The sequence below is a fragment of the Botryllus schlosseri genome, chromosome 12 (assembly GCF_051294905.1).
Source record: "Botryllus schlosseri isolate E-star chromosome 12, Bs_hap1, whole genome shotgun sequence".
Taxonomy (NCBI): domain Eukaryota; kingdom Metazoa; phylum Chordata; class Ascidiacea; order Stolidobranchia; family Styelidae; genus Botryllus; species Botryllus schlosseri.
In genome coordinates, this window is record NC_137247.1 from 18,345,051 (window position 1) to 18,354,915 (window position 9,865).

At 39.4% G+C, this 9,865-nt stretch overlaps 1 protein-coding gene across 2 annotated transcripts in view; it reads left to right on the forward strand.

The window, feature by feature from the left end:
• LOC145451556 (KH domain-containing RNA-binding protein QKI-like) overlaps positions 1–9,865 on the forward strand; it is a 256,270-nt gene that overhangs the window by 227,370 nt on the left and 19,035 nt on the right. The gene's annotated exons all lie outside the window — the stretch shown is intronic.

The window sequence follows — 9,865 nt, forward strand, 5'->3', positions numbered from 1 at the left end:
ATATTTCAGTGAAGTGATAGCCTATATTAATGTGTACAGGGTACACGATACCTAGCGACGACTCGGCCCACAAAATGCCACAATGCTGAAGTACATATTGACGTATATTAAACGTCTCCAAATCTTTCAACTGGGGCAATCAAACGCTATATTAATAAATGTATCAACTGGGGTAATCAAATGATAAAATAATTCCATAAAATCAATATCTTCCTTCGCTTTGCCCACAATTCCGACGAGGACTTGCAAGGGAATATATGCTTACGCCTTAACGGGACCGCGGACCAGAAATGGACCGCGCGACTGAGTATTGCCACGTTGATATCGAGCAGAGTGTAAAATGGGTTTCTATTCTTGCTACCTATATTATCCTATTACCAAGTTATACAGCAGTAGCCAACACCCCAATCGCATGGATTTGGTTTTTATGATACAATAAGCATATGAAGTCAAGATTGACCCCGTACGCCTGCTAGATTTTTTTTACATCAGACAACGATATCAATTTCAGTGAATGGTTGAATAAGCATCATTCGCTCACCATGGTACATATGGTGTATTTCTCTCTTGATGTTATGTAATTGCTGGTCAAACTCACAGCAGAGAGTCACTAAATATTCACAAACGGATAACTGGATATTTCGAGCAAACTTTTGTAACGAAGCAAGTAAAACTAATAAGATTGTCAAGCTACATGCTCGTTTAGTGTTGATTTTTTATTCTGCCAGCGCCATGCATGGAGTGACCTGCAGTTGAAATGCAGTAAATTTCAACCAAGGGTGTTATAATGAAGTGAAAGTTGTCATACATGAAAAAGGTTCACAGTGCAGAACCTACCAAGATTCGTTTGTGAACGTGAACCTCTGAATTTCTGAGGTTCACACACAGAACGCGAACGTGAACCTCACGTTCACACCATCCCTAATATTTGCAACTAGAACAAGTACTTTTGATAACTACACTCAAAAATAAGTAGTTAGTTGACCGTTAACCAACTAGTTTTGTAGTTTGTACAAGTCTGATCTGTAATCTGTGGGGTTGCAATTTTTTAAGTTGTATAATTGTGTCACAATTGTGAAAATACTGTCGAAAACATGTAGTATTAGACTTAGGACGACTGGTGTTCGATAAATAGTCCATGTGTATGATATGGGCTGTCGGTAACCCGCGAAATCGTCGTCGAATCAGCAGTTACAGCCCATAGTTATAAATCACCGGGACAGAATGGACGATGATGACCGTGGTTGTAAAAATGGAGCATGACGATGTATAGTCCTGGTCAAAGATATTCTTTGGTTCGTTTAAGACAGGGTTGGAAACCTTTTTCGTCAAAGGAGCCATATCGACCCTATATTTTCAATTGTAATGCTTACGGGGCCATATAACAATGTCGATCCCCAGTGATGTCACAATTAAAGTTTCGTGACATCATTGGTATAAAACAAACAAAACAACAATAATAATAAACATCTTTTAAACAAGGACCATGTTTCAAACATGTTTGTTTTAAATGCAACCCTAGTGATCGATTTATATTTTTATGAATCGGTAAAAAGTTACGTTTCCCCGAAGGCTTACAGATTACAGTGTAAGTGTTTCTCAGGTTAGTAAAGGTTACGAACAATTGTTCTAGAGGTGTCTAAATCTCTCTTCTTTCATCAGCCGTGAAATGATCTCACACAATAGTAGTAGCACAGTCACTATGATACCTTTCAATGATATTTGGATTTACAATATCCGCTACACCACTTAGCTCTTGTGGTGCTTATCATACTTCAGACATCATCAAAGTGCGTGAATCATAGTGTGTGTGGATAGTTGGATTTTCGTGTTTTACGGTAAATACACCGGCCTTGATGGCTGAGCCATACTTGTACAATATTGTAATATAGAACTGATTTCTGAATCAGATACTTTCGTTCGACATGATTGTGGACATACCCCTCATTGCTTGTGCTAATGGCTGTTTTCGCAAGCATATATATTCGCCGGTCGTGCCACCACATATCTTCAATTATATTACGCTAGAATAAAAGAGAGGCAGTGTCGATGTTAGTAATGAGTTACGATCGTTAGCCATTATGGCGTGTGAATTCATTTAATTTATTGACTCACATTGTCATAGATAACGTGAGTGCTGTCATGAACCAAACCCTGTTCATTTGACCCCCATTTTCAGAAGCATGGAAACACCACGTTCTTATCGATTTCATGTAATGTAATGGGTGGCTATAAGCTAATATACGACACAGGTCTTTTGTTTATAGACTTTGGTACATCTAATAGGAGTCAAAAGACAATAAACGGTTGAATCACCAGTTAAGTTGTATTCTGTTATGGAGGCTAATTGTTAATGGTTTGACCCTATGACAAACTATCTGGGCGTAGAATAGAGGCAGAATACAGATCTCAGTCCTGGCTTTATGGATTGGTGGAGTTGGTGCGGTGTTACTTTACAAGAAATATGGGCTATGCACAGTAAGATTCAATCTGATGACGGTGACATCGCGATGGGCGTGACGCAAAAATTAACGACACCCCGACTTTGGTTGATCATTATAATGATTCTTTCATAAAAAATCATTATATTTTACAACGGAGTCGCACATTGCTTCACTTCGAAATACGGCGACTCCCGCAGACTTGACATAAACCTTAAAATAAATATACTTTATGTACCGTTGGTGTACCCAAGCAAACATCGGCGCGGTGGCCATTTGTGTGACGAGGTTAACGTGTGTCGCTTCATGTAAATATACCGCTATCCTATTCTTGACCACATTAATATTTACATGCGGAACCCACACTTCAATGAATTGAAATTAGTTGCATATAATTTTGACTTGTGTTGAGACGACATGATAATATGTTTTATTGTCGTACAAGCTGACCGGTACCGGTACCTCTGTATACGACAAGATGACACGAATTGCACATTTTACATTCACCTATTTAGTCGAAAGGCCATTCAGAAGAAGTAGGCCTGCTTTCTTCTGCCAACTTCTCCGATTCTGTCAGTTACCCGATCGTAGGCAAGTCACTAATTCTCCCGGAAATTCCATATAACCTGTGAAAGCAGCGCTCTCTAATGCGGGACAATGGCATAAAAACGCTGTGAGTTGAGTAGTTTCAACAGCTATGGTTAGTAGTTTCACGCGATTTCTCACTGTTTCAAATTCAAATGATAGATTTGCAATTTCTAAGCTATATATTCCGTCGCGATAATTAGTCCTACTGGTGTTATATTGAACATAGTAAGGCTCGGATGATGACGATTACCAATTCTCACACTCTTTGGTACTTCAGTAAATTTACAGGTGGGTATAATGAGAAGTTTGGCCTCAACGTGGGGTTTAAACGGGAATGTATGTTTTCTGCACATGGTCTGACTATACCAAGCCATTAAATTAGTAAAATTAAAAACGCACGAGGCATGCTACACTCGTATACAATTTTTAGAACCACCCAGCTAATATTGACATCTGACGTATTATGTCAGATTTCTGCAACCTTTTTCAGGCCACAGAAATTGTACGTTGTGAAATTCTTGCGATGCACCAAAAGCGATTGTGTTTGCGATACAATAACAGAGAGGACGGATACAATTTATATATACCTTCCGTTTTGGTCAATGAGACCGAATTCTGTTTGGACAATGCAAAATTGTACAATACACCTGCATATAAGGTTGACATTTTGGTCAGTCAGGAACTGCAGAAAGAAAAAAGAGATATTGTTCTTGATCATCACTAATAAACAATTTTCGCGCTTTTTTAAATTTTGCATATGCTGCGCAAGACAAACTTATCTCACGGAGATAATTCATTGGAAATGGGAGAAATATAACATCCACCTCAAAATCATTCTGACGGCAGTTCGGAAAATATCAATATTTGAGTGCGAATTCATTTTTCTACTGAATATCCTAGGTGTTCGCTCAAGAGTTGTTGCTAATTTAATTAAGGATTATTTCCGGTTCAGTCAACGCATTCCGTGCTCACAGAAGAGGGATATAAAGGTAAATTATATCGACTAATACGTAATACGTATTGTAATGAAGAAGCAACATAATTGTATATTATATATCTATAATATGTGATGTGATTGCTATCAGTACGCGACAATAAGTTAAGCAACTAATGGCAAATATCCGAGTTGGTGATAGTGAATGTGTCAGTTGGGCCATGTATATCAGATGTACACTATAAATGTCTTTCACAGTATCTATACTATCGTAAAGCATTTCCATTGTGGTTGAATCCGTCGTCTCTGTGTTAGGTCACCGTGCGCAAATCAGCACTCTAATCTTAACTTGTTCAGGATATCCCATCGAAATACCCACAGGAAAGGAATTTCCGTCGGAAGCATGCAATACCGTAATACAAAGGATGACATCGCCTCGCGTAGGTTTTGAGGTTCGTCATTCTGATCTCATCAAATTCAAATCGAAAAATATGCAGCCAGGTGTTGACAACTGCTTACTAACGACGACACATCTGAACCCCGATAAGTCTCGCCTGCCATTTAGACGTTTAAGATGCTGGAAGCGCTCACAGCTAACCAAATTAGGCACGAGGAGTTATCAACCACTGAAAACGCCTTTGGGATTGCGTCACTGTAGATTACAAGATTATTCTCGAAAACGCTCGTTATCCGTGACGTGTAGGCCTATTCGTCGCGTATATGCGTAACATTGGTGGCATGCGAATAGTAGAGATAGGGCGTACACGTGGAAACGTGAAGACAAGACATCAATAAGTTGATAGGAAACCATCACACTGACCAGCAACGTAAGTATGACATAATCGCAGCACGCACGATCGGTCATACTTGTGGGTAAAAAGCTCCCCATTGTTGACTCGAGAGGGCACATTCGCTATCTTGTTAACTTAACTTTGTCTCGGGTATGCGTAATCTATAACTTAACGAAGTCCACGCTTTTAAAGGATAATCTTGCTCTCAGATGAACTGACATTATCCAATAACTGTTCTTGGTACGAAACTAAACGGTGACAAGTCATTATAGGACCGGCAGTGTGGGTATATAGGCTTCAATGGATCACACACCAGCAATATTTCGACCGAAGTTTATAAATCAGAAATTATTTCAAATTACTTTGTATATGTATATAACTGATATAGACATAGTCTTGAAGATGAATGTGTGCAATGTGCATGGATAACAAGCTTATATAATAGTTCTTTCGCGCCCTAAAAATGTTATAACGGCACCGACGCGACAATGACAAATAGGCCTTCATTTGCATGACATGCAGTCGGTTTTTCGTGGGTCAACCCTTATTAAAAGCAGAATCTCAATTAGATCTGGCATTACTTATTGTACAATGTAAAACCATGATCTAGCAACTCATAATGTTTCAAGACCCCAAATGAAATCGCTTGGCCATGTTAGCGACAAACGTCTTTGGTACAGTATCACATACGATTGAAAGGTGGTAAGCATAGCATGAATTCTCGGAATCCAAACCTTTTCCAATGTCAACCGCTTTACAGGCAGGTGGCTTGAAATAAGTAATGATATCATAATCTTAATACAAGAGTAAAATGTCAACGTAAACAGTGTTAATGTCGCAACCCCGTTTTACTGCAGCGCATAGACTACGCCTCTGCCTCCCACTCACAGATTTATTTGTGTTGCCATGTCTCTCTCACGTTGACATTTGCTTTTCCGTCTGCAACTTCTCCCCGTCGACCGTCTACGAAAACGCCGCCACCGGAAACACAGTCTTCCATCCTGTATTCAAAAGTTCTACAACATTGCAGAGGAAAGGTTAGTGCAATGTAAATTTCAACATGTAATTTACCTTCTGGGTTCTGCAATGGCAGTAACAGATTCGACATGGTGTCCGGACAATACCGAGAAAACCATTACCGAGAATGCCATTACCGAGAATGGACACCACCGAGAATGGACATTACCGAGAATGGACACCACAGAGAATGGACATTACCGAGAATGGACACTACCGAGAATGGACATTACCGAGAATGCAATATATGCAATGCAGGCATGTTATGCATATGCACAGGACGTGGGAGTGCATCACGGCGTTGCCACATTGGGTATCGATGCTCAGGTATACATTTCTCGGCAACGTCATTCCCAGTAAGCTATATCCTTGACATTGGCTATTCTCGGTAATGTCCATTCTCGGTGGTGTCCATTCTCGGTAATGACCATTCTCGGTAATGTCCGTTCTCTGTAATGTTCATTCTCGGTAATGGCATTCTCGGTAACGTCCATTCTCGGTAATGGTTTTCTCGGTATTGGTATAGAACCATTCGACATTCGGTCACGAATTTTGGTGATTTGAGCTGACCTTCCCGTTCCCACAGCATATCTTCCTTTGAACAGCTGCATCCAGACAATGCGGTAGGGTCCAGCTGTGTGAAGTCCCTAAATATATATTTAATATGAGACTAATTAAATAAAGAGACATAATTAAGAAGACTGCATACCTACACAATGTGATGTTGGATGTCGTATATACACCATTGTTATATCATTCTCATTGTTGATCTATATATGCAATGGTGGTCAGAGCAGTCCGCGTTGCTACTCATGTATAAGTGGAAGTAACGCCCCAAATTTATGCTAAACTACAGGTAGAAGTAGCGATTTGAAAGATGTGTCAAAACAACTTAATATGGAGGTAGAAAATTAAAGGTATGAAAAGTAACCAAGTATAGGTAGTTTCGAAAGGTAGATTTGGCATGCTTATGTCAGTTATCAATGATCGCTAGTTTCAGAATTATACAATGCATATTCGCTACAAATGCAAAATGACTAATTACACTGCGAATACAGGTACAATCTTCGAAAATATACCCATCAGTTACTGCGATGGCGATTTCACACGGTTGTTATGTCTATTTCACTCTCACAGCGGTGCAAACTTATCTCAAAAACGACGTTCTACTTTGTAAAGTTTAAAAAGTAAGTAGCATAGCGTAAGTACCCAACTGGAGAGTGACTCTTTCAACAGACCTTCGAACTAACAGCTTTCCAAGCTCCAGCTTTCTTCGAAAACATAGATGACACAACATTTGAGTTGACTAGTAATTGTCGAATATGGGGTCCATTGAATACTCTAGTTTTTAGTTTTTTTTTCAGTAAGCTTCAACAACATATCTTTGAAGCATTCTCCATGAAAATTAAGAGCTCGAAGATTTTATTTCATAAGCCCAAGTTTGATATGTAAATGCGGAAGAATGATCTTGAATGACGTCGAAATATCTCTTGATGCCACGCAGGCCTAGTCCAATGTTACTGTTTGGCTCTTGAATCCCAATAGCGAAGAATACAAGCATACTTTGTGCATCCAGACTGTTCACCATTTTCAAGTCGACACAGATTTGCCAACCTTACTGCTCCTATTTTTATTAGCAAAAGACAAGCTTGATGTTATCATATTTTTCATTTGGAGCAGGGATCTCAAACACGGGGCCCTCGTCCAAAGCCGGTACAACAACAATTTTATTCAATTATTTTAAAATGTGATTTGTTCGTGTCACGCGTGGATTGCTACGGCCCGCGAAGTCATCAAAACTGGGAAATTAGTCCGCGAGCCAATTTGAGTTTGAGACCCCTGTTGTAGAGTAACTGAGTGTTCTATAGAAATGGAACCAAGTTGGAGAATTTGCAAAACAAATTTGGACAAATTATAGTTCGCATCGCCAAACAATTTTCCTAACCTACACATTCTTAGCAACAGTCCATGACTAAGACCGATTGGTTTACGAAAGATCGTAAACGTATTTTATTTAATGAATTTCGAAAGTGAAATTAGGACAAATCAGAACTCGTTCTTGATTATTGTGAATCAATGATTTGCTGTTCAGGCATGTTCCGTAATATATATTTACTGTGAGAGTGTTTGCGCTGTCGACCACTATACCGGAGGAAATATGAGATTGGGCTAAGGCGAAGCTTTATAGATACAGCCTACCTAAAAAAAAATTACTTTCACTAATTAGACATTCAGATTCCAGCCAGAATGCGGCAATTTGGTTCATATCCACGATATATAATCTAGCCTAAGTAGTTTCCCATGCATAACACAGGCCTACGCTTACGATGACTGATCAGTTTTAGCCTATCGTATATGATCGTTTTTGTCATGATAAATCAATATTTCCCGAATAATTGGGTATGTCGAAATAAACATCTTCCATCTAAATTTACATGCGTCGGAGTTTACAGAATGACGATATCCCGTCAGATTAGATATTATTACTTCTACTCTGCTTTGAAGAATTATTTTGTGTGGCAGACTTTAATAGTACGTACAATCATGCTCCTGCAGTAGGCCTATACTTCAACGCGGTAGAATCATTCGGTCATTCCTCATCGAGTGACGTATAATTGGCAGAGAACACCCTGACACTAATGAAGGCAGGTCCTGCATCTGTCAATATTCCATATGACGGAGTCGTAGGTTTATGTGGTCGGCAAGTGCAGTGTCTTGAAAATAGATTAGTACCAACTAGGCCTATGCCACTCTAGTTAGTTGATGCTCAACTAAATTGGTTTTAGAGAAGTTCGAGTTCGAGTTGCGCATTTAAAAAAATTGTTACCGAACAACTAGAAAACTCATATCGTAGTTTGGCGAGAATCGTGTCGCCGGTATTCTGTTGTGCTCTTGCGTCATCACTACTAACAGTAGCGCAGCCAGGGGTGGGTTTCATGGGTCGAAATCCCTGCCATTTAGAACTTTGTGCTGATGTTTATATAAAAATACGATCCGATTCCGATATGAGTTGCTTCTGAATTGAATTTAGTTAGTTGTGTTTTAATGGGTTAGATGCGGATTTTTAAGGGTCGTCAGTTCAAGTTCTAGCTCTAATTGCGTATTTTGAAAATCCAATAGTTTGTAAAAGTCTACTTGAAAAGACCAGAACTAAAAATGGAGAGCGATCTGATAAACGACATGCGAATAATATAATAATGTGACAGAGCGAGAAATGACAGCATAAATGCATTCAACAGATGTCGAGGTGCACAACAAGGCCTAAAAAGCTATCAGCGCTGATGTTCTTTCTTAATGATAGCATTAATGAACAAGAAACATTCCGTACTCCGGCAATTCAGCGATTACATGTTATGATGTCAAACGAGGAGCATTGCTGACTCGGGCATGTAGCTTAGCTCTGGCACATCATCTAGCGAATATGTCAATCTTCAGATAATTTTACGCACCAAAGCAACTATCTATTGCTATTTGTGACGTACTGAATTTTGAATTGGCAGAACTCATCATAATCTTTTTTAAATGACAAATTAGTTAACTAATTAGTTTTATTATGTAGCCACTGGTCGAGCATGTCCACATTCAAGTCGAAATACAAGCAATTTCTTCTGAATCAATACTAGCCAATCTTCAGGATTACCGGACCACGACCTAACATCGACCTCGCCCTCCGCCACATCATAGCAATTTACAGCGTAGCTACGCTGTAAATTGCTATGGCCACATACCACCTCATTTTGTCGCTTGCGTCTTATATTCTCGGCATTACTTTTCATTCAGTGTGCATGCCTCTTATTTACTTCGCCTAGGCTAAGGTGGGTGTCCGATCTTAATGGCTACTCCAAGTTGTTTCGACACCTTCCTATCTTTTCATTGTATCGCAGTCTTGTGGTGTTTTTGAAACGATGAAAATATTAATAAACCTGATTGATTGATTGATGCTATGTGGCTTACATAGCACAACCCCAACGGCATGAACCCAGACCCACAAACCAATTTCATGCTGTTGATTGTTTTCGTACACGAAAATTTCAGTACTTAAATCCCTTGATTATCTCCCTAATTATGTTCCAAGTCCCGTTCCCCTATCGCCA